The sequence below is a fragment of the Somniosus microcephalus genome, chromosome 6 (genome assembly GCF_052327205.1).
Source record: "Somniosus microcephalus isolate GS21.2 chromosome 6, FLI_Smic_1.0, whole genome shotgun sequence".
NCBI classification, from domain to species: domain Eukaryota; kingdom Metazoa; phylum Chordata; class Chondrichthyes; order Squaliformes; family Somniosidae; genus Somniosus; species Somniosus microcephalus.
In genome coordinates, this window is record NC_140992.1 from 59682829 (window position 1) to 59707168 (window position 24340).

General features: G+C 46.8%; 1 long non-coding RNA gene across 1 annotated transcript; it reads right to left on the reverse strand.

Annotated features, from left to right (window-relative positions):
* Positions 1-431: 431 nt before the first annotated feature.
* LOC147115745 (uncharacterized) lies at positions 432-6772 on the reverse strand. Its single transcript, XR_015078678.1, has 2 exons — positions 1641-6772; positions 432-829 (listed from the first exon to the last, which is right to left on the reverse strand). It is a non-coding gene; the product is annotated as an uncharacterized LOC147115745 (long non-coding RNA).
* Positions 6773-24340: the final 17568 nt, after the last annotated feature.

A 24340-nucleotide genomic window follows, 5' to 3' on the forward strand; every position in this document is an offset into this window, starting at 1 on the left:
ACGCTGAACACCTGTTTTAAGCATCCATGTGGGACGCCTAAAAATGGGCCCCACAAATTTGGCAGTGGGACCAATGCCTGCGCAGATTGGGCACAGGTCATCCCACTGCTAAATTGGTATGCGTTATGCCCATTTTATGCCTGAAAACGAGGGTAATGCATACCAATTTCTACCCCCTTATGTTTATGTTAAAATAAATACACCTTCATTAATAATAATAAATAACAACAGAAAATGCTGGAAACACTCAGCAGGTCAAGCAGCATCCGTGGAGAGAATTAACGTTTCAGGTCTGTGACCCTATTTTTTCCAATTGATGTGCCTCAATAATTCCGAGACTCGATGTTAGTGATGTAAGCCCCCAAAGTGTGGACTGAGTGATATACACAGTCGACAACACTGGCTTGTTGTAAGAAAGACAGACCCAATAATTGAAGTAAAAACGGTTTATTCAGGCCTGGGGAGCTATGGCTCTTGCGTCCCAACACAAGGCTCCAACTCCACCGAATCTCTTGAGGTTCACACAGTTATACAAAACTTAAGGCCCTGCCCTAAAGGCGGGGATAAGCTTATTAACATATACAGAATTATAGTTAAATTGTAATTATAAAACCATGACATTCCATTCTTCCAGTCGCTTACAAATCTCACATTTCGTTATCAGTTGGTCTTGTTACTTTCTCATGACCCAGGCCTCAATTTTATTACTTTACGATCGTCCATTTGCTGTTGTCAGATGGCTTGGTCTTTCTAAGTATTTCTCTAAGATAGTAGATCTTTCCAAAGCGGGCAATCCGCAGACTTTCTGTCTCTCTCTCTTGAATTATTTCTACAGAGCAAAAACACTTTAGTTAGTTAAAAGAATAGAACCCTATTGAGCTTCACACTTAACAAACCCTTAAGTGCAAGGGTGTCGACTCGCGTGGCTGAACCCATATATCTCTCCCTCTTTCTAAGGGGTTGTTTTGACAGTTTTAATCTCTCAGCAGTTACCCCGTAGTCCTGTTTAAACCTTATCTGGGTTTATACAACTTTTACAGACTTCTATTGTACAACTCGGAGCACGAATTAACCTATTCCCTCCATTTTGTATATTGGTGTTACAGATGAATCCTGGTTTGTTTTTCCTTATTAAATCCAATTTTTAATATCTTACTTCAGTCCCCCCTTTTGACCTTTGGACAATTGCTCCAAACAGGTCAACATGTATTTCCACTTCCTGGTGTCTGCCAGAGCGTGCACTCCCTGGCCTTCTACCAGTTTAGGTTATACATGTATATATATCTTATCAATTTGGAGGCCGACTTCCCCCCCCTTGTGGTATGGTGGTCTTTCCTTTACGGTGGTCTTTCCTTTAGGGTGGGCTTTCCTTTATGCACTCCGTCCGGTGTAACCATTCCCGGGGCCCCTTAGACCCTACACTAATGGTTGAGGCTTTCCTGCTCAAGCCTGTCCCTCATTCCCACGTGGGGTGTGTGACGTGCCAATTCGAGACTGTCATCACACACCAGTCCTCATTCACCACCCTCCTTCTGCCACCCTCCTTCTGCCACCTCCATCTTACGGTTGGCCGGCCCGGTCTTTAATTACCATGCCCAATTAATCCCACATAATTTCAGTCGCTTCCCATCGCGTCTTACACCATTTGCCTTGGAGAGGCAGGGGAGTTGTCCATTCTTAACATCGCTGCCTGCCCCTCCTCAGGCTCTACTTCCTTCACCACACCACTTTCGGCCTTACTCATTCTGGCACAAAGGCACTGGAGAAATAAAAATACACAATATATCAGAATAACAATCAAGAGGAATATCATTATGCCTTGTACCACCGAGGCGCCCAAAGTCCCCGACCATCCTGATCCCCAATTGTCAAAATATGAGGAAGTGGGTGAGTTTCCTCTAATGTTGCACTAATGTCTTTTTGTTGTTTCTTTAAGCCTTCTTCTATTTTATGATAGTACTTAAAATTTCCTTTGTTTCCTGCCGTAACTTCTGCCAAGCTTCCTCTAACTTAGGAATTGCCTTGGGCTCTGGTATGACATAAGTTTCAACCCTTTTTAGTAAGTCTCATATTATCAAATGACCAGGTTTTCCTATCTGTATAGGTATCTTTAGACCAATACAACGGTTTGGTTGGGGAATGGTATAAGCCATATCTTGATATTCATATTTCTGTTCAATTGTGGTGACACAACAGGTCCCATTGTTCCTTGATGCTACCCGGGTCCAGTGTATCCCCTTGGGTGAACCTCGAGGGTGCAATTGGTAATTTTCGTAAATCCGTACTCTGATGTGTCTCCCTCGGTGGGGGGGTGTGTGCACACCCATGTCCTTCCCTTGTGGTGGCACCCGTCCACTACCACCCCCCTTTAGGTTTTATTCTTCTGTTTATTATCTTCATCCCTTTCCCAAAGTGTCTTGGTAGGGACATCATGATATTTAACCCACTTTCCCTTTGTACTTCTCATATATTAATCACGTCGTATCGGAGTTGTCCCCCTTCTGGGAATTGTGGGATGGCCAGTACAAAGCCAATCATCTTAGTCCATGGGGTCAGACAATCGCCTGCCCGGTGTACTTGTCCCATTTTACATTCCTTACATAGGCTTTTATTTGTGTCAATCCAAGGTTCCAGATCCATATTAGTAATCCAATCAGGGATCTGTCCATTATTTATTTGCCTCATGTTATGCTGAGCATTCAACAATAGCCATGAGCCCTACGTGGCACATATTAGTTCCTTATCGGTTTGGCGAGAAGCATTATCAAGTCTATTAATAATTGTATTGATTGTTTCTGCATGGGGGGCTACTATCTCTTCCACCCCCGACAATTGCATTATTGTTTGGTTTCCCTGCCAGTGTCAATTGCTGGCTATTTCCAGTAGCTTGTTTTAGTAACTTCTCTATTTTTGCTTGTAATTCTTCTACTCCTTCGTTTACTCCTTCTATGTCCAAGCTATTAATTGTTGCTAACCCGGCCGCATACCCTGCTCCGGTCGTTTCCAATACTCCCCGTTTCTTACATCTTTGTAAGATAGATTTTTCCTGTGGATCCTCTAATTGTTTTACCCACAGGGAGTTCCAGGTTTGTTTTGTATCTCAAAAGTACTCATATTAATGGCAAGCTTAGTAACTCTATGTGCTACACTAAAATACACCTCATCCTGTGTTCTCCTTATTACTAATCCCCCTTGATAATGGCAATACTTATGTTCATCCCTAGAATCAAGGCGAGGACGCTCCATCTCATTCCGGACGTCCAATGTTCCTGTAATTACAAAAAGGGGGCTGGTCGTCACCAGCCAGTCAGAATTATTCTGCTCTTATACATTTTATCAGTTCAAAATGCTGTACATCTGGTTCATTTCTTGTTCTGTGGCTCTGTCCCCAGACATACCTGAAGATGCAAACTATGGCATATAATATCATCATACACAGCCCTATCATTGATATATGTAGTAACTCCCCTTCCCATTCTTTATATCTTCTAGTATACTCCTCACTCTGTCAAAAAGGGCACCATCTCTGGTTTACTCATTGTCTTTCTTATATATTTTTAACTGAGTCCAGTGTTTCCACCTTCCTTTACCCGTTCCAGACCCATCTACATGAGCACATGTGTCATTATTCATTAATACTTCATAAGGTCCTGACCATCTGGGTGCTAGCCCTGGTTTGGCTGGTATTATTTCTGCTATCACCTTGCTATCGCTAAGACCTCCTTCTGGTCGTCCCGTGTATCCTGTTCTCGATCCCGTATAATCTGTTGGTCTTTGGCCTCATGTCTCTAACTATCTGTCCAGATTTATCTTTGGGTAACCGGACAGCTTCCCAAGCAGCCTCCCTGCCGTTTGAGACGGTGCTGCAATTAGTTTATAAGATAACTTCCATTTATCAAATCCTAATTTTCCTTCTATCACTGTGGGGAAATATTAACTCAACATTAAGAAATTTACATTTAATAATGTCCAATATCTTTAAATTCTGTTCAGTAATACTGAAGTTGTTACTTGGTGAACTCAAACAGCTGTCAGTGGAAAGGGTTAACTCCTTCGCAGGCTTTTGAAGTTGGAGCTAAACATTATTGCGTCACTTCACGCAACCCAAAAAAACATCCCTGACTGAAAGAGAGTTGTGGTTTCACACTTTGATTCAACATGAACATTTGGGCTTCATTGGTCAGATTCCCTCTCTCAGTTGATCGTTTAGCTGCCCATCCTCTTGTGTGCTTTAATTTATTATTACGGACTCTTTGGGTAGGAGAGAGATTCCTACTCATTCCTTGATTATATTCTTGTCTCTGGTGTCATATATCCCTGCCTACTCCCGCTATCATGTAATCAGACACCACCCCAAAGGCATTCCGACTATCTATATAGGTTTACACATTTTCCTTTGGCTACCCCCCTTTGATCAAATCCTGTATAGTCTGGGCCATTTCTACTTTGTTTCCCGGGCCTGCCTGTTTGTTTGACTTATAATCTGGGGGCCAGTACACTTCATTCGCTTTAGGGTCGACTAAAGCTCCTACTTCTCGCAGTATATCTATCCCTAGGATTGTTCCTTCGGTGCTCTCGCATACCCACAACTGTGTAGGTATTATTATTATAGCCAATTTCTAGTAAGACTGTTTCGCTCTTATAAGCCCTGATTCTTCGTCCACCGATTCCTGCTATACTAACTGAAAGTTTCGTTTGGGGCAAGGGTAAGTCTGTCAATGAGATTGTAGCTCCTGTGTCTATTAACATTTTGCACTGTCGGCCCCCTACCAATGCATCAACAAACATCCTCGGATCCCCCTCCCCTCTCTGGCGCGGTCCCTTCCTGCTGCCATCCCTAGAAGCTTGCGAGCAATCAAAGCACGCAGCCAGTCCTAATGCCCCTCCCATCTGTTTTTGGGCATTTGTCTCTTCCCTTGTGTCACTATGTATCCTAGGTAGACTACTTCATCCTTCCCTACCTATACCTTTCTAAGGTTTAACTCTAGTCCCGCCTTCTATAAGGCTTCCAGTACCATAGTCAATTAAATATTGTAAAGGGACCTGCCGCTATCAGATATTCTTGCGGAGTGGAGTTATCTTATTCAATTCGGACTACACCAATTTACATCAACCAGAATTTCACTGTGGCCACAATGAAAGTCTGGTTTTAATAGGTTAATTTGCCTCATAACTTCAAGGTTAGATCTTAGACTGAAACTTAATCTTTCATTAAACAAACTTTTTGTTGCTCTTCTCAGTTTTTACACTTCAGCTTAACTTAAATTGTAATAGGTTTTTTTCATTCTGAGGGCACAATCTTATTTGCACATTCTTAAACTTCCAAAATCCCCGACAAGACAAAGGGGTTAAATGCTTTTACTTTAACACAGAGAAGTGGGTGGAGCTACAACACACAGCAGACATTTCTTTTTCTTAACGGACAGATTTTCAGACAAAGGAATATTGAATCCTCTTAAACATTCCTAATCAGGAAACATCCACACTCACACATTTTTGTACAAACTGTAATTTCAGCATATGTCTAAGGTTCCTTTCACTCAGCAAATCTCGTGTTTTACTTGTCTTGGTACAGATGCTAATAACTTCCATGTTGGTAAAGCTTTAAGTTTATCTTTTCCTTCCTTTTTAAATCTGACTCAACAGCTTTCCCTAGTTTCCAAATCCCTGTTTGTTTGTTTTTTTTTTTTGCTGGGGTTTCAAATTGGTTCGCCTGCAAATTAGATCTTTTTCCTTCTTTATCTCTCCCTTCTGTTTCAATTCCTTACATTATCTGTTGCATCTTTATCTTTAGCTCCTCCCCACCAAGCCTTTGGCTCTCTGCACTGTTTCTTTTTATTTTCCAGGAGTCGGGTTATAGAATCCAGGTCCCTTGAGGATTCTTCTTCCACCCTCTTAGTCATAACTAACTGCTATGTTTCACGCATAATTCACGATGTTGAGGAATTAGGTTTGTACGCTACGTTGTTCGCCCCATAGCGTCACCTTCATTAGTTTCTTGCTTTCTATTAGTCACTTCGTTTCGTTAGACACACACCAACCCTTTAGTCCCGAGGTTTTGGTACTGTGGGGTCTGTAGCTCCCGGCGTCCTACTTGATCCTGGCCGTCACGTGGGACTACTGTCCTCTTAATTCAGGCTCAGGCTAGGTGCTGGGGACAGACCTCACCCTTGTCCGTTCTCACCTCCTTATGACCGCAGGGTTTTATCTCATTCACTCACCACGGTGCACCCATTCATTCAATTGTTGAGATTTCGCCGTCTCACGGATAAAGAGGATTTCCCGCCTCCCCGGGGTAGGGGTCTTTCCGCCCCTGTCGGTTCGCCTACCTACGGCTAAATGAGGACTTCTCTGCCTCCCAGGGTTTTCCGCCCCGTCGGTTCGCCTACCTACGGCTAAATGAGGACTTCTCTGCCTCCCAGGGTTTTCCGCCCCGTCGGTTCGCCTACCTACGGCTAAATGAGGACTTCTCTGCCTCCCGGGGTTTTCCGCCCCGTCGGTTCGCCTACCTACGGCTAAATGAGGACTTCTCTGCCTCCCAGGGTTTTCCGCCCCGTCGGTTCGCCGCTATACGGCTTAGGGAATACCTTATCCCTATCTTTTTAACCGCCTTCAATTAAGGGTGTCTTTCTTCTTATAGTTCTTTTATACGTCGATTCTGACTCAATGTCTCGCCAGCGATTAACCCCTAATTTTACAGGTGGTAATTAAAACATACTCACCCGTCTTAGGTTAACGCTGTCCGAGAGTCTGGTTCAGAACGCGGATCCCATCCTCGTCGCCAATTGATGTAAGCCCCCAAAGTGTGGACTGAGTGATATACACAGTCGACAACACTGGCTTGTTGTAAGAAAGACAGACCCAATAATTGAAGTAAAAACGGTTTATTCAGGCCTGGGGAGCTATGGCTCTTGCGTCCCAACACAAGGCTCCAACTCCACCGAATCTCTTGAGGTTCACACAGTTATACAAAACTTAAGGCCCTGCCCTAAAGGCGGGGATAAGCTTATTAACATATACAGAATTATAGTTAAATTGTAATTATAAAACCATGACATTCCATTCTTCCAGTCGCTTACAAATCTCACATTTCGTTATCAGTTGGTCTTGTTACTTTCTCATGACCCAGGCCTCAATTTTATTACTTTACGATCGTCCATTTGCTGTTGTCAGATGGCTTGGTCTTTCTAAGTATTTCTCTAAGATAGTAGATCTTTCCAAAGCGGGCAATCCGCAGACTTTCTGTCTCTCTCTCTTGAATTATTTCTACAGAGCAAAAACACTTTAGTTAGTTAAAAGAATAGAACCCTATTGAGCTTCACACTTAACAAACCCTTAAGTGCAAGGGTGTCGACTCGCGTGGCTGAACCCATATATCTCTCCCTCTTTCTAAGGGGTTGTTTTGACAGTTTTAATCTCTCAGCAGTTACCCCGTAGTCCTGTTTAAACCTTATCTGGGTTTATACAACTTTTACAGACTTCTATTGTACAACTCGGAGCACGAATTAACCTATTCCCTCCATTTTGTATATTGGTGTTACAGATGAATCCTGGTTTGTTTTTCCTTATTAAATCCAATTTTTAATATCTTACTTCATTAGCGAAACAAAACAAGGCTTTTATTAACTTAGAAGGTAACACGCAGTGGAGAGAGGTATCTTCCATCTGGAGGTCTGCAGTACTGGATATGAGGCCAGACTGAGCTTGCTTACATAGGGGCCAGGTATGGGCGGAGCCCTACACACAATACATTACAATATACAATACAATGGTGAGGAGACGGAACTGAGGTAAGGGAACTGAAACCTGAAACCAACCACAGTGACAGGCAGTGATGAATGGAATATTTCATCACACCAGTACTGATGAAGGGTCACAGACCTGAAACGTTAACTCTGTTTTTCTCTCTCCAGTGTTGTCTGAGTGTTTAAGAACATAAGAAATAGGAGCAGGAGTAGGCCAATCGGCCCCTCGAGCCTGCTCCGCCATTCAATAAGATCATGGCTGATCTGATCCTAACCGCCAATCTACTATCACAGAACCATCTCCTGAATCTAACAGAATTAGACACATGAAATAGGAGCAGGATCAGGCTACACGGCCCCTGGGCCCGCTCCGCTACCCACAGGGCCATGACCGATCCGCACCTAGACTCATGTCCAAATTCCTGCTCGCTCCCCGTAACCCTTAATTCCCTTTACTTCTGGGAAACTGTCTATTTCTGTTTTAAATTTATGTAATGATGTAGCTTCTACAGCTTTTTGGGGCAGCATATTCCATGTACCTACCACCCTCTGAGTGAAGTAGTTCCTCCTCATCTCAGTTTTGAAAGAGCAGCCCCTTATTCTAAGACTATGCCCCCTAGTTCTAGTTTCACCCATCATCGGGAACATCCTCCCCGCATCCACCCGATCCAACCCCTTCACAATCTTATATGTTTCAGTAAGATCACCTCTCATTCTTCTGAACTCCAATGAGTAGAGTCCCGATCTACTCAACCTCTCCTCATATGTCCATCCCCTCATCCCCGGGATTAACTGAGTGAACCTTCTTTGTACTGACTCGAGAGCCAGTATGTCTTTTCTTAAATATGGACACCAAAACTGTATGCAGTATTCCAGGTGCGGTCTCACCAATACCTTGTACAACTGAAGCAATACCTCCCTATTTTTATATTCTATCCCCCTAGCAATGAAAGCCAACATTCCATTGGCCTTCTTAATCACTTGCTGCACCTGCATACTAACCTTTTGAGTTTCGTGCACCAGGACCCCCAGATCCCTTTGTACTTCAGTACTTTCCAGTTTCTTGCCATTAAGATAATAACTTGCTCTACGATTTTTCCTGCCAAAGTGCATAACCTCACACTTTCCAGTATTGTATTCCATCTGCCAAATCTCTGCCCATTTACTTAGCCTGTCTATGTCCCCTTGCAGGTTTTTTATGTCCTCCTCACTCACTACTTTCCCTCCCATCTTAGTATCATCTGCAAACTTTGATATGTTACACTCGGTCCCCTCCTCCAAATCGTTAATATAGATTGTAAAGAGTTGGGGACCCAGCACTGACCCCTGCGGAACACCACTAGTTACTGATTGCCAGTCTGAGAATGAACCATTTATCCCAACTCTCTGCCTTCTGTTAGATAGCCAATCCTCTATCCATGCCAGTATATTACCCCCAATCCCGTGATTTTTTATCTTAAGCAATAACCTTTTGTGTTTCAGATTTCCAGCATTTGCAGTATTTTGCTATTGCATCTTCATTAAAATATATGATCAGATTTGTCTTACTGTAAAGAAGTTTTTTGTAATCCATGTTGGGAGATATCATGATATGAGTTATTTAATTGCTCTCCATTGTAATTATACCTCGTAACAACTTAACCTAGCAGTACATTTGTAAAATATCTGGTCATCTGGTTGAATGGTTTACATTTGTATTTCAAATTAAAACCCCAGTTGTTTAATTGGATGTTTGCTGTCTGAACAGAAAGTTCTCGGCTACCAGGTTAAGCTATTATAAAGGTATAGTTTGGAGAACCTTCCTCAAAAAGAAGGGAAAAAAATTCAACTTAATCAATGTTAATTACAGTTAAACTGGATCCCTAAACAGTTTGCTACTTTCAGCACTGAGATAAGATAAACGTTCTTTCACCTGAGAGATGAAGTTACCATGACAATCAAGGAGTCCACTTTCTATATTGATATTTTACTGATGTAACAACAAATAGAACCAGATCTTCGAACTGATAAAGGTGATTAATTAATACCAATGTTGATCCCTACAAGCTAGAGACAAGGCTATTAACTGGAAGCCCAGAAAGTCAATTATAACCTGTGGCTAGATCTGTGACACTGTTGTTAGACAAACTATAGTAATACATGCACCTTTATATAAATGCAACTTTAAATCTCTACCATCTCTTTTGGCTGCTCCATAGATAGTCTGCTTAAAGAGACAGAACCCCTTTGGTTGAACGATAGAGGACTTTTCAGAAATTGTCACAGTCGCTGAAAGCAGAACAATGGGAATCAAGTACTGTACTGAGTTTTTACCAAAGGAATATAATTTTTTTTTACAACATTGATACTAAATTTATGAGCTCATTGAATAGTTTTGACTTTAGAATATAGTTTAAGCAGACTACTTAAAAGGGATGCCATCTTTTCAAATGTGATTTTAAAAAACCCATAAACATTATTTACATACTCTAAACACCAGAATCCATTTACTACATGTGGTTATTATATAGTCTCTTCAAAGTGAAAGTTACATTGTTCAAAGTGTATGTTCCCTGTAACAAAAGAAAAAATGTCAACATCTGCAGCACTGATAAAGGTAGCTGTCCCCTCAAAACAAATGTCAAAACATAATGCAGATATGATTCAAAGCAAAGTATTGCATTTGAAATGCCTATAGATGACCAAACTAACCAATTGTAATATATATTAAATATAATTTTGTTTTTAAAAATCAAACCACTTGGCACAACATAGGGCTGCTGTACTGTATACACATTTAATTTAGTTCTTCAAATCTGTTCTGCACAAGACTAGTTACATTGTTTCAATAATAAAACAATGAAACATATCACATTTGTACCCTTTAGTTTATTATCAAAGCAAATGAGGCTGCCCACTTCACACCCGACTTGATTTTCTTTTCCACTGGGTCAATGGAAATGAAAATCAGGCGGGGTGTAAAATTGGATTCCGATTCGCTATTGCCTGTTTTGCGCTATCGTCAAAGACCAATTTCACCCCAAGATTCCTGTGCATACTGTAAACAAGGTTGGGTTGCAAAATATTTTTGAAAGATACAACAATTTCAGGATCTTAAAGACAATATGAAAATGTCACTATCTGCTTGGCATACAATTAGGCATTTTAACATAAAGGACTGTACACAGCTCCCTCAAAGTGACTCAATGGGCTCGATTTTGTCAATGGGGAGCTTTTGGAGGCGGGACTCCCACTTTTTGGGTTGTAGTCCCACCTCCATCGACTTCACAGAATCACAGAAACCCCACAGTGCAGATAGAGGCCATTTCGGCCCATCGAGCCTGCACCGACACATATCCCACCCGATCCCCGTAACCCCTACACCAACACATATTCCCATTTAATCCCCCTAACACTAAGGGTCAATTTATCATAGCCAATCAACCTAACCCGCACATCTTTGGACTGTGGGAGGAAACCGGAGCACCCGGAGGAAACCCACGCAAACACGGGGAGAATGTGCAAACTCCACACAGACAGTCGCCCGAGGCCGGATTCGAACCCGGGTCCCTGGCGCTGTGAGGCAACAGTGCTAACCACTATGCCACCGTGACTTGTGGCCAACTCACACTATTTTCCCTTGATTGACCTTGTTAAGCCCACCCAGCGGGCTCAGCAGGCCAATTAAGGGACACCTGGTTACTGGTGACATCAGCGATTGACATTTCATCTGTCAAGAGCTTTTGACAGATGAAATATCAGCATTTGACGGCTCTGTGAAGCTGTCAAACACTGACAATCTGTCTTCTAACTTGAGTCCTTCTACTCAGGCTCAGTTAGAGAGCCCTCCAGACCAGAAAGCAGAGGCTGCAGCTTTTGACAGTTCAGCAGCCATTCTGCTTTCTGTGCTGGTGAGCTGAGGGACTCCCGAGAACTGAAGGAAGGAAGCCTGCAGGAGAAAGTAAAGGTAAGTAAAACTTATTAAAACACTTTACACTTACCTCACACACTTACCTCTGCACACATGCACCCATCACTCCCTGCACAACGGACATCTCGACCCCTCCAACCCCTGCAGACCAACGGTCCGCCTCGCTAACTTGGCGTGGTTTGGAGCCGTCAGGAAGCCCACACTTCAGGGCTAAAAATAGGGATTAGACCAAAAACTACCTGTGAACAGGCAGTTAATTGGCACTAATCCCCTTCCCGCCTCGGGGAGGCGGCTCCCAGCACAGGTCATGTACCCGCCTCCTGGGACATTGGCGATTCTGCAATTTTCCCACCACTCCCGCCTTCAAGCCCGCCTCCTCGGGGCTTGGAAAATCAAGCCCAATGAGTTTATTCAGTGAGTAGCTAATACATATATATCATGAAATGCTTAGACTCAATCCTATTCTGTGCTGAGTTAGCTGGTCTCAGCCAGGTAGTTATAGAAACATTACAATTTGTCTCAGCACTCCTGAATTAGGGAATATTCTCCATTCTAATCACTGGCCAGTGACTCTACTGAAAAGTGAGTATACGAACTTCAAGTAAGGGCAAAATGGTCTCAACTGTGATGCCACCTGCAGTGGAACAGTCAACCAGGACTCACTGTCAATGGCCACTTAGCTGAGGGGCCAGAAAATATCAGAACCCTTGGTCCCATACCCAGCAAGGAGTCAGTACCATCAGGCAAGAAATAAAAATGTACCCGTGGTTGCATTTTAAATAGCTAAGACACCATTTAATTCCTTGGTGAGTTTTGATAGAAGTCACAGCTGGAACAGAGAGATGCTGGATGAGCTACTGACCATTTCCAGCATTTTCTGCCTTTCGTTCATATTTTACTGTTTGGAGGATTATTAACAGTTCAGTCAACAGAATATGTTAAACACAAACCTTAAATGTAATTAAAATGCCAAAAATGATTGCTGCCAGGTCAATTATTTTAATCTAATAGTTTACATGAACAGTTTTTCAAAAAACTGGAGGATATTAGAAATGTGGTATTTTAGTTCAGGTCACTCTTCCTGGCAAGGTCTTCCTCCCACTTAGAATCTTAGCAAATGTACTTGCCAGTGTTACCATGGTTCCCAGAAGTAACGAACTATTATTTGTAATAGTAAATTTACTACTTAAAAGAACATAAAATAATATAAAACAAGAAAAGTCATACAGCTCACTGAGTCCAATCACTACACCTACTTATTTTACCCCTTCCCGCTCGGTGGGAACGAGGCGTCCACACAGTTAAAATCACCTCTGAAAACCTATAGCCCCATTCACGCTTGATTCTCAGCCACCGCCACCTTATCCTTAACTGCACCTTTTTTTAGGCAGCCGAGGCACTGTTTGACTCAGACCTTTGGCTAGAGATCCTGCTTGACCAATCTTTTCAATAACCTAAGTGAACTGTAGAGAGCACTACGATGTGGTGCATCTAGACTTCCAAAAAGCATTTGACAAAACACTATTAGTTAAACTCAAAGCTCTGTGGATTCATTGTAAACTCTGGGAATGGATAAGACTTTGGCTGATAGGTAGAAAATAACGAGTATTTCGAGGAGTTATATCAGGGTAGGGGAAGTACTGAGTTAGGTGCTCCAAGATTTGGTGTTGTGACCACCACAGTTTCTAATTTACATAGATGACCTGGATTCAGAAACTCAATGCAAAGTGATCAAATTTGCAGACGAACCAAACTAGATGGGGCAGTGCATCTGGAGGAGGGAGCTCAGAAATTGCAGAATAAGTTGGCTAAAATATATAATTTTATATATTGCAGAGCAATAGCAGATGGAATTTAATGCAGAAAAATGTAAAGTACTGTACTATAAATACAAATAAAAATTAAACAATACATGCACTCCATAAATGGTGTTGAAGAGCGAGAACGAGGAGTGTTTGCAGATTCTTTGCTTAACATGTCCAACCAAGAAGAGGGTGGGCACATGGGATTAGGTTTACTGCTCATGTGGAGGATAAACACTGAGGGGGAAAAATTCAGTTGGCTAGCGCCTCCTGTTAGCGCTTCCGGGGGCGCTAACAGGGCGCTAACGATTTAGTGCCGGAACGCGGCGATTTTAGCGCCACCCGCAAAATTGACCTGGCAGTTTGCGGTGGTGCTAAACACTACCACCACGATCTCTTGCGCCCGGAGATCATGACATCATCCAAGCGTGCAATGCCCCGGTAGCGCCCCGGACCGGAAATTGATTCTTGCCCCCTGCCTTAGCGCCTGCCGCTAGGAACAACAGGTAGAGAGAGATGTTTTGCAGTCAGCTGGGAGCTGGGGGAACACTATTTAAAGGCTCTCTACATCCAGTTGTTTTGTGACCACAGACAGCGTATTCTCGCCGTCAATGCCCGCTATCCTGGCAGCAGCCACGATGCATTCATCCTGCGCCAGACTGGTTTCCCAGACCTCCACATCAACCTTGTGGCTAGCTCCTCGGGGATAAGGGTTATCCACACTGCACCTGGCTGATGACACCACTCCGCAGCCCTGGAACACTCCTGCTGAGCTTGCATACAATGAGAGCCATAGCACCACTAGGAACCTCATTGAACAGACGATCAGCATCTTGAAGCAACAGTTCTGGCGTCTTGACCACTCTGGAGGAGCCCTGCAGCACCCCCCCGATCGAGTCTCACTTTTCATTGGTGTGTGCTGCATGCTTCACAACCTTGCAATTATGAGGAATAACAACAGAAAATGCTGGAAAAACTCTGCAGGTCAGGCAACATCCGTGGAGAGAAAGTTGAGTTGACGTTTTGGGTCGAACCCTTCTTCAAAACTGGAAAGAAAAGAAAACAGATCGAAGGCAGGGCTGCGATCGGACAAAAGAAGTGAAAGAAGCAAAAGAGCTAGACGAGATGGTAATAGGCTGAGATTAGGTGTAAAGTGTACTGGCAGGGCAAGAGATAGCTGCCAGGTGTGAGAGAGAAACAAAAGGAAAGGGGGGGGGGAATGGAGTGGAAAAATTACAAGAAAAAATGTGTAATGGGGCCGAGGTTATCATCTGAAATTGTTGAACTCGATATTGAGTCTGAAAGGCTGCAGAGTGCCTAATCGGAAGATGAGGTGCTGTTCCTCGAGTTTACGTTGAGCTTCCGTGGAACAATACAAGAGGCCAAGGACTGTGAGGTCCGAGTGGGAATGGAGCGGTGAATTAAAATGACAGGCGACCGGAAGCTCGGGGTCACCCTTACGGACTGAACGGAGGTGTTCCGCAAAGCGGTCACCCAATCTGCGTTTGGTCTCCCCAATGTAGAGGAGACCGCATCGTGAGCAGCGAATACAGTACACTAGATTGCGAGAAGTACAAGTAAATCGCTGTTTCACCTGGAAGGGGTGTTTGGGGCCCTGGACAGTGGGAAGGGGGGAGGTATAGGGGCAGGTGTTACATCTCCTCCGCTTGCACAGGAAGGTGCCAGGCGAAGGGGAAGGGCTGTTTGGGGTGATAGAGGAGTGGACTAGGGTGTCTCAGAGGGAGCAGTCCCTCCGGAATGCTGAAAGGGGAGGGGAGGGGAAGATACATTTGGTGGTGGGATCACTTTGGAGGTAGCGGAAATGCCGGAGGATGATCCATTGAATGTGGAGGCTGGTGGGGTGAAAGGTGAGGACAAGGGGAACCCTATCGTGGTTCCGGGAGGGAGGGGCAGGGGTGAGGGCAGAAGTGCGGGAGATGGAACTGACACGGTCGAGGGCAGTGTCAACCACGGTAGAGGGGAATCCTCGGTTGCAGAAAAAGGAAGACATGTCTGAAGCACTGGTGTGGAAGGTGGCATCGTCGGAGCAGATACGGCGGAGACGGAGAAACTGGGAGAATGGAATAGAGTCCTTACAGGAAGCGGGGTGGGAGGAAGTGTAGTCCAGGTAGCTGTGGGAGTCAGTGGGCTTGTAGTGAATATTGGTCGATAACCTATCCCCAGAGATGGAGACGGAGAAGTCGAGGAAGGGAAGGGAAGAGTCAGAGATGGACCATGTGAAGGTGAGGGAAGGGTGGAAATTGGAGGCAAAGTGAATGAAATTGTCAAGTTCGGGGCGAGAGCAGGAAATGGCACCGATACAGTCATCAATGTATCGGAAAAAGATGTGAGGGAGGGGACCCGAGTAGGACTGGAACAAAGATTGTTCCACATAGCCCACGAAAAGGCAGGCATAGCTAGGACCCATGCGGGTACCCATGGCAATACCTTTGATTTGGAGGAAATGAGTGGAGTTAAAGGAGAAGTTGTTCAATGTGAGAACAAGTTCAGCCAGGCGGAGGAGGGTGGTGGTGGATGGGGACTGGTCGGGCCTCTGTCCAAGGAAGAAGTGGAGCGCCCTCAGGCCATCCGGGTGGGGGATGGAGGTGTAGAGTGATTGTGCGTCCATGGTGAAAAGGAAGCGGTTGGGGCCAGGAAACTGGAAACTGTTAAAGTGGCGGAGGGCGTCCGAAGAGTCGCAGATGTAGGTAGGAAGAGACTGGACAAGGGGAGAAAAGATAGAGTCAAGATAGGAAGAGATAAGTTCCATGGGGCAAGAACAGGCTGAAACAATGGGTCTACCAGGGCAGTCCTGTTTGTGGATCTTGGGAAAGAGGTAGAAGCGGGCTGTGCGGGGTTGGGGAACTATGAGGTTGGTGGCAGTGGAGGGGAAGATCTCCAGAGGAGATAAGATCAGCAACAGTCTTGGAAATGGTGGTTTGATGTTCGGTAGTGGGGTCATGGTCCAGGTGGAGGTAGGAGGAGGTGTCGGAGAGTTGGCGTTCAGCTTCCGCTAGGTAGAGGTCAGTACGCCAAACAACAACAGCACCACCCTTGTCAGCGGGTTTAATGACAATGTCAGGGTTGGATCTAAGAGAATGGAGTGCTGCAAGTTCAGAGGGAGGTAGGTTGGAGTGAGTGAGGGCAGCAGAGAAATGGAGACGGCCGATGTCACGGCGGCAGTTAGCGATGAAAAGATCTAGAGAGGGTAAGAGGCCAGGGGGAGGGGTCCAAGTAGAACGGGAATTCTGCAAGCGGGAGAAAGGGTCAGTTGTGCGGGGGGAAGACTCCTGGCCAGAGAAGTGGGCACGGAGACGAAGGCGGCGGAAATAGAGCTCAACATCGTGCCGAGCTCGAAATTCATTGAGGTGGGGGCGTAAGGGGATGAAGCTCAGGCCTTTGCTGAGGACTGATCGTTCAGGGTCAGAGAGTGGAAGGTCAGAGGGGATGGTGAAAATGCGGCAGGGGGTGAGATTGGGAGAAGGGGGGTCAGAGGAAAGTGAAGGGGAAGAAGGTTCCGGAGGGGCTTTGGTGTCCAAGAGTTGATGAAGCTTGCGATCCTTGACATCGGAAAGGAAGAAAAAAAGTTTTTTGTTGAAGCGTCGGATGAGTCGAAGGATGAAATGGAACTGTGGACCCGGACAGCTTTGAGATAGAGTGCGCCGGTGTTGCTGAAGAGAGAAGTCGAGAGTGTTCATGTGGCGCCGCATGGCGTTGAGCGTGGATCTCAGGATGCGGCGAGAGCAGTAGTTCGAGGAACGATGAATATCTTGGAGATATTTGTAATCCTGGGTGGATCCGAAGCACGAAGGGTGGAAGTTTAGTTGGAATCCACGTGGAATAAGTCAGAACCGGAGACAGTTGCTGAGGAAAATGATGTGGCTGTGAAACCGAGTCTTGGCAGATACCTGATCAAACACGAGAAGGGAAACTGAAAGTAATGAAGATGAACAAGGTTGAAGAGCCAAACGGAGATCCCGTCGAAGAGAAGAGCAGAACTTCTTCAAGGTAGGCATTCCTAGAAGAGGTGTGGCAGTGAATCAAACAATTATGAGGACCCAGCCATTGCCACCAGGGATTGTTGCACCACCACAGGAGGAGGACGAGGGAGAGGAGGAGGAGGATGAAGAGGAGGATGAGCAACAGCAATGTGGGAGGGAGACGCTCAATGTTGCCTCTGCAAGGGCCGTTCATGAACGCCTGATAAGACAACGCTTCTGATGAATGACAGAGAAGATGGCTTTTGGGATGGACAAGCACATCATTACAACCATCCCGCAGCACCTATTACCAGGAAAAACTCCAATGAGTAAAATGAGCAAAGTTGTCAAGTTTCAATAAAAAAAATTATTTTTGTAACAAACTGTGTCTTATTAAGCACAACCAATAACAAAAAAACACAACAATTCGTTAACTAACAAAACTGGTTCTTACCACATCGAGATAAGTGTTAACAGAGTGAACAATATATTTACATACACATCCAACTTTGAGACAAACATTCCCCCCATATGTTAGAGAAATTTTAGTTATTTGCCCTTCAAGAATGATCTCCCTCCCCTTCGCACTTCCCCCCTTCCCACCCTACTGCTCCTCCGTAATGTGGCCCCAGTGGCTGCAGCAAGGCTGGCGGAAGGCTGCTGAATGTTGGATCCAGAGACTGCAGATGGCCTTGAAGGACACCCTCAACCAGCTCTGGGCCTGGCGGGCCTGGCTGCAGACTGGACCAACTCTGCATGGGCGGCAGCAGTCTGGGCTGGCTGGGTTACAGGCTGCGGCGAGTGCAATGGCAGAGTGGCAGTGGTGGGAGCAGGAATGCTGTCATCCTGAGAGAGGACAGCACCTTCCTGCTCGACTGACACACTGCCACTCCCCCGGGGCAGAACCTCGAGCACAGATTGCTGGCCTGCTGTGACACCGTGAGATCCCCGGTGGACAGTGGTCAACCCAGCGAGGATGGCAGCAGTCAGCGCTTGTGTGGCATCAATCTGAGACTGCATGAGAGCAGCCTGAGATTGGATGGCACCAACCAATGACTCGATTCCAGCACTAAGCCGTTGTGTTGCCTCGGCTTGTGCTGCAATAGATGCTGCCACCTCACCCATTACATGCGGCATGGGGTCTGGGTCAATATGGTCGCTTTGCAATTCAACCATCCTCTGCAGTGAGGCAAGGATGGGTTCAAAGGTTTGCGTACAGATGACAGCTGTGCTGGCGGTGGACTCCTCCACGTTCCTAGCCAGTGCATCCATGCTGTCAGGCACTCTTGCCATTGCACCCATGAGCTCAGTATGCATGCTCATTGCCTGAGTGTTCATCGTCGCGATATCAAGGTCCTCATCCGAGTCATGTGCAGCAGAACTCGTGCGCACACCCATCCTCCAGGGAGATGGCCCCCGAGGTTCCCTTTCCCCATGGCGTTGCTGCAGTCTGCTGGATCCCAGAGTTTCACCCAGATCAAATCCAAACGCCTTGCTCCAGTGTCGGATGTCTCTTGGGAGATGCAGGCTGTGAGATGCAGGCTTTGTGTTCCTCCTCCTCTCCCGCGTCGCTGCCACTGGGAGGCTGAGGGACAGGCTGGTCAGTTGGTGGTTCACTATCTGAAAGCAGGAGGGTACAAGAATGGCTTTAGTGTGAGGGCAAGGCGACAGGAAGGGAGCAAGGAAGGGAGACAGTATAGTTAGATGGAAAGTGGGAAAGGCTGGTGTTGTGAGTGAGAAGTGGTATGAGAGAGAAGATAAAGCTGATGAACATACCGTTGCTGTCCCAAAGGAGGTCGACCTCTCCAATGGCCACAGCATCGACGACATGACTGGCGATGAGTCTGTGGACTCGCTCCTCTATTTGTGTGAGGGAGTGCAGCTCTGCCTGTCCTCCTGTGCATTGTTGCTCCCTCCAGTTATGTGACAGATTGGCCTGCAAGAAAAAGGACAGCGTCTGAGTGAATGTCCAGCCATGTGTCTGGTAGATGTGCCTACCATAGTTGAATAGCCGTTAATGTCAGCAGGGTGTGGGATGTGGAAGTGACTTATAGTAGATGGGTGTAGTTGTTGGATGAGCGTTGGGGATTCAGGAATTTACACCGTCAGTTCACAGAGTGAGGTTGAGATGGTGGGATGTAGAAGTTTTTCAAGCATGTACTCACCCTGACCATCCAAGTGAGGTCATAGAACTTCTTGCGGCACTGCATATGAGTCCTTTGGACCAGGCTCCTGGATGAAATGTGCTGGGCAACCTCCCTCCACACCCTTGTAAACTCCCGGGGCAATGGCCTCCTGCCAGTGTCTGGAAACAGCACTGCCCATCAGCATTCCACAGCGCCAACCAGAGCCACCAATGCCTGGTCGCTAAACCGGCGAGCTCTCTCCCTGGGCCTCTGAGTAGCCATCATCAAATCTTTGCTGAAGATTTTTACCTGCTTGCAGGCCGAGGCCAAACATTGCAATGAGCAGAATGTGGCTGTGCAGCATGATTGACCCTCCCCTTTAAGAACTGGACAGCACCTGTCTGTCCGTGAACAAGGTAATTGCCATCGCCTGAGCTTGAGTAGCGCTCTGAGGTAGCGCCCCGCTCCCCGACGTTAGCACCCTAAGAGAGGTGTGTAGCGCTCGATTTAGTGCTCAAATCACCTCCAGGGGCGCTGGAGTTGAATTTCGTGATCGATGGAGATAATTTGCGCCAGGCGCTAAAATTTGCGCTCGGCCAATATTAGCGCCCCAAAATGGGCGATACCGAAATTTTCCTCCAAATATTTGGCCCAATTGGCCTGTTTTCATGTTGGAACTTCTATGTAATTTGTTCTTAACGTTGTGTTTGATAAGGCCCAGCTTTCACAAACTACTGCTGTGTTAATAAATTAGAGTAATATAGTCAAGGAAATTGTTGAACTAGCATTTTGAATTTGTGATATTTCTCATATTCTAAGTAAATAGACTACTTCCAGTGGGTGAATAATGGGCCATTGCTTACCTGATGAAGGGACCTAAGTGGCCATCAAGATATACGTCTGTACCATGCAATGTAATGCCTTGTTTTACTTAACTTGCTGGCCCAGGTAATGACACTAGTGACTGAATAATTTTGCTTCACTCTTACTGATGAGGAGGTATTTGCATGCAGCTTTACGTGTCATATGGAGACTTGTGCAAAATGAATCCAAGTTTCAGAAAAAGTCAAATACTTCACATCTGCAATCAGTGGTAATGCAGCCATTGAAATGTTGAGGTACAATTTCTTCAGGGTTTCTCCTGATCTCCCACTATAACTTTAGCGGAAGATCGGTAGAAACACTGGAGAAATGGCACAATCACTAATTTAAGCTATTTCCCCAGGGTTTGCGGCAATCTTTCACTAAAGTTACGGTGCACATTCAGGAGAACCTCTGCAGAAATTGTACTTCATTATACCTATGCACCAATGTACTGTCCACCAGCCAAGGGGGCAGACTCACACTGGTTAAAGAGAGCCTTTATCAATTCTTGATCAAAAATCTCAGTGGCTATAAGTGAGACAATATGCCACCAATTTCCGTCGAAGTTCTCCCGATCCACTGCCACAACATCAGCGGCAGATCCACAGTCAACCCAAAGAAATGGAGTAAATGCCATTTATTTCTCCAGGGTTTCCGCACATCTTCCATTGAAGTTATGGTTGAAATACAACCTTCTCTAAGCAGTGATTTTACTTTTCAACAAGGTGAATGAAATCCGTTTTAGAACTGAGTTACCACAACTATTAAAAGATATAGGCCTAGAAATTGGATTGATAGCGCCGGCGCTGAGCGCCTAAAGAGACCTAGAATTGGGGCGAAGCCCTATGTTGGGGCGAACGCTATGAGGATAGCGCCGACTCAGAAATTGACTATACATTTAGCGCCTGCGCTAAGTGTTTGCGCGCGCCCGCGAGCGCAAGCAGCTCATGACGTCATTTCAGTGTGCAATGCCTTTTAGGAGCGCCTGAGCGCATATTGGGTGGCGCCCGGAGCCTTAGCGCCCAGCGCTATTAGTGACAGTTCGAGGGAGGGCTAACAGGCCCTTCTCGGAGTAGGGGGGCGCTATTTAAAGGGGACAGCTTCAGTGCAGAATCTTCTGCCACTTGGCCTGCTCATTGCGCTCGTTGCCAGTGAGAGTTGGCGAGCTAATGTGGAGCGGAGTTCTGGGATTTGAGCTTTACAGTACTTGCTACCTTCAACCCTGTCCGAAGCACTTGCACCACTACACCTAAAAGCCTTTTGACCAACTGGCATCGGAATGGGAGCTTGTTTGGAGGGCGACGGACCTCATCTGCACTCTGTGCAGCAGTCATGACGACCTGCCTTGCCCTGCGGGGAGACGGTGGCCGAACTTGCCTATCCCCCCTGCGTTGCTCCATGCCGCTTGGTCCGGCAACTGGTTCATCCTCAGAGCCAACCCTCCTCCCCTCCAGGGGACTACTATCCCCAGTCTGCAGATGTCTCCGCTCCCCGGATTCTGCAACGGCTGGTCCGGATTCCTCCTGGTCCTCGCCTCCGGTGGCACTGGCACTGGCAGCTTCAGCGCGTTGAGCCCGAGTTGGTGCTGCTTCATCTGAAAGTGGGAGGTGGAAGAGTGGCTTTAGCAAAAGGACAGGTTTGCTGAAAGGCATGCCAGATTGCGGCAAGGCTCTGACATGGCTGCACACTGAGGATGCATGCTGGCGGGGGGACCAAGTGGAAGGCAACAGGTGGAAAAGGTGAGAGTCTTACCCTCGCTGTCAGTAATGGGGTCGGCAGATGCAGTGGTCACTGGACCAGACAGACGTCCTCCAAGTATCTGGTGCACTCTCTCCTCCAGATCCGTGAGAGTGACCACTTGTGCAGGTCCGCCACCGGTTCGACGCTGCTCCTTTCTAATCTGTGCCATCTTGGACTGCAGGGGAAAGAAGGGGAGGTTCTGTTACATGAGGCCTTGAGACCTCATCGCATGCACCCCATGGTGCAAGAGCCCTTACATGAGGCCTTGAGACCTCATCGCATGCCCCCCATGGTGCCCTGTAGGCCTCAGATTTGACGCTCGCCCTTGTCTGGCGTTAGAAACTTGTGCATTATGGAGAAGGTTAGGCAGAGAGCAGAGCGCTTCAGCACTGAGGCTCTGGACCACTTGGTGGCTGCAGTTGAACACCGTCGAGTGGTCCTGTATCCGGATAATGGCAAGAGGCCAAGTCAGAAGGCTTATCGACGATCTTGGAGGGAGGTTGCTGTGAGGGTGAATTCCAGCAGCATGGCGACCAGGACCCCTGTTCAGCGCAGGAAGAAATTCAACGACCTCACACGGATCGTTAGGGTGAGTGATGGTTTACCAAACTTGTGCTTCCCTCCATCTGCAGCTGACTTCAGGCACCCTGCTGCAATGATGCGCCAATGGCCATCTGTCAGTATGCATCCATGGCCCTTTCTGGCCACACACATGGACAGATGTCTCAAGGCCTCATGTAAGGGCTCTTGCACCATGGGGGGCATGCGATGAGGTCTCAAGGCCTCATGTAAGGGCTCTTGCACCATGGGGGGCATGCGATGAGGTCTCAAGGCCTCATGTAAGAGCTCTTGCACCATGGGGGGCATGCGATGAGGTCTCAAGGCCTCATGTAACAGAACCTCCCCTTCTTTCCCCTGCAGTCCAAGATGGCACAGATTAGAAAGGAGCAGCGTCGAACCGGTGGCGGACCTGCACAAGTGGTCACTCTCACGGATCTGGAGGAGAGAGTGCACCAGATTCTTGGAGGACGTCTGTCTGGTCCAGTGACCACTGCATCTGCCGACCCCATTACCGACAGCGAGGGTAAGACTCTCACCATTTCCACCTGTTGCCTTCCACTTGGTCCCCCCGCCAGCATGCATCCTCAGTGTGCAGCCATGTCAGAGCCTTGCTGCAATCTGGCATGCCTTTCAGCAAACCTGTCCTTTTGCTAAAGCCACTCTTCCACCTCCCACTTTCAGATGAAGCAGCACCAACGCGCTGAAGCTGCCAGTGCCAGTGCCACCGGAGGCGAGGACCAGGAGGAATCCGGACCAGCCGTTGCAGAATCCGGGGAGCGGAGACATCTGCAGACTGGGGATAGTAGTCCCCTGGAGGGAGGGAGGTTGGCTCTGAGGATGAACCAGTTGCCGGACCAAGCGGCATGGAGCAACGCAGGGGGGATAGGCAAGTTCGGCCACCGTCTCCCCGCAGGGCAAGGCAGGTCGTCATGACTGCTGCACAGAGTGCAGATGAGGTCCGTCGCCCTCCAAACAAGCTCCCATTCCGATGCCAGTTGGTCAAAAGGCTTTTAGGTGTAGTGGTGCAAGTGCTTCGGACAGGGTTGAAGGTAGCAAGTACTGTAAAGCTCAAATCCCAGAACTCCGCTCCACATTAGCTCGCCAACTCTCACTGGCAACGAGCGCAATGAGCAGGCCAAGTGGCAGAAGATTCTGCACTGAAGCTGTCCCCTTTAAATAGCGCCCCCCTACTCCGAGAAGGGCCTGTTAGCCCTCCCTCGAACTGTCACTAATAGCGCTGGGCGCTAAGGCTCCGGGCGCCACCCAATATGCGCTCAGGCGCTCCTAAAAGGCATTGCACACTGAAATGACGTCATGAGCTGCTTGCGCTCGCGGGCGCGCGCAAACACTTAGCGCAGGCGCTAAATGTATAGTCAATTTCTGAGTCGGCGCTATCCTCATAGCATTCGCCCCAACATAGGGCTTCGCCCCAATTCTAGGTCTCTTTAGGCGCTCAGCGCCGGTGCTATCAACCCAATTTCTAGGCCGCTGTGTCTGCAGCTGTGAAAATGTGATCCCAAAATCTATTTTTATCACATTTTCACAATTCAGGCAAAGCATTTTGAGTCACAGAGGATATCCACCTCATAAACCCCTGTGAGTGTCTCCCTTC